Genomic DNA, 1704 nt, shown 5'->3' with positions numbered 1-1704 from the left:
TTTAATTTTTTTATTATAATTTAATTTAGGTTCAATAACGAAGTAATTTATATTTGGTTTAATAATATAATTTTCTTATAAAGATAATAATTAATTATTTTGTTAGAACTCGATAATTATCCTAATTATATTTTAGATTTAAAAATGAGATATTTATCATCTATTTGATTATGTTTATCCGCAGTTAGTTACACGAATTCAAATATGGAGCTTAATAAGTTGTATTTATGCATAATTTACTTGTAATCATGAATTTTAAGTAATATGCATCAATATACAATATCCATGCATAAAAAATTGGTTTTTAAGAGTTTTTGTCAAATGATTTATAATATAGTACATGTATACATATAGATGGAGGTTCAAACAAGAACACCTCTGCTTTACAAGAATACGAAAACACCCTTATCACATGTGATAATACGTATGAGGGGACCCTGTGATGTGCGGACGACATGTTCTACGACTTAGGTCGCGCCAAAGGTTGTCTGTGTCTATGATTTAGCATCACATGTGATGGTATTGATTGATTATAGTATCATAGCGACAATAATCTTATCACATGTGATAATACTTGTGAGGGAGCTTAGTAGTATAAGGGCGATTTGACCCGCAACCAAGATCGCATCGAAAATCGTTCACGTATCTGATGTAGTATCACATGTGTATCATATGTGATGGATTAATAGTATCACATGTGATTATCTATAGTAAAAGGGTGTTCTCATTAAATGAAAGTATTCTCGTTTGAACCCTTATATATATATATATATATATATATATATGTGTGTGTGTGTGTGTGTCTGTGTTTTAATGGTGACGTGCCCCCTAAAAATAATTCGCAAATTACTGCGATCGGCTTACATACAACTAATGCTTTTTTGTATGGTTATGATTTTTAAAGTTATTTATCCGAAAAGGAATAAATTATATTACATAAAAGGTGTAAATTACCTTCTTGGTTCCTATGACTTGTTACAAATTACAATTTTAGTCTTTATAGTTTAGATATTGTGCTTTTAATCTACATAATATGTAAATCATTGTTATTTTCATCATTACAATTTATTATTTATTGTTGTTTCAGTACTTCTGATTTATAATTCTTTACTATTTTGGTTATTTATACTTAAAAAAAGTAAAAATTAATTTATGAATGAAAATAACAATAAATTACAAACCATAGGAACAAAAATCACAATTTCTAAACCACAGAAACGAAAATTGCAATTTTTGACAAACTATAAGAACTAAAAATGTAATTTACTCTACAATACATAAAATTTACATTTAATAGTTTTATTTTGGAAACCTTATTTTTTATTGATAAGGAAAATTAGTATGTTTTTATTCCATTAAAAGAACATGATATTATTTCAAACTTTATATTATTTATTATTTTGTTTTGATTTTTGTTTTGATTTTTGTTTCTCCTTATGGATATTAAGTATCACCTATTAAGTACTCATCAAACTATCACGTGAGGGTACTTTGCTTATTTTACTTCTTAAATGTGATGTCACATATCTATACTATATTATAAAACATTTGGCTAAAACTCTTAAAAACTCTTAAACTCTTAAAACTCTTAAACTCGTTCATCCCTAAACAATTTCATCCCTATCCGATTTCATCCCATAACTGAATTCGTGTAACTAACTGCAGATAAACACAATCAAATACAGGATAAACATCTCATTTTAA

Source organism: Cynara cardunculus (assembly GCF_001531365.2).
Source record: "Cynara cardunculus var. scolymus isolate 2C chromosome LG 12, CcrdV1, whole genome shotgun sequence".
NCBI classification, from domain to species: Eukaryota; Viridiplantae; Streptophyta; class Magnoliopsida; order Asterales; family Asteraceae; genus Cynara; species Cynara cardunculus.
The sequence above is the reverse complement of the archived record's forward strand: the minus strand, read 5'-3'. Positions refer to the sequence as shown.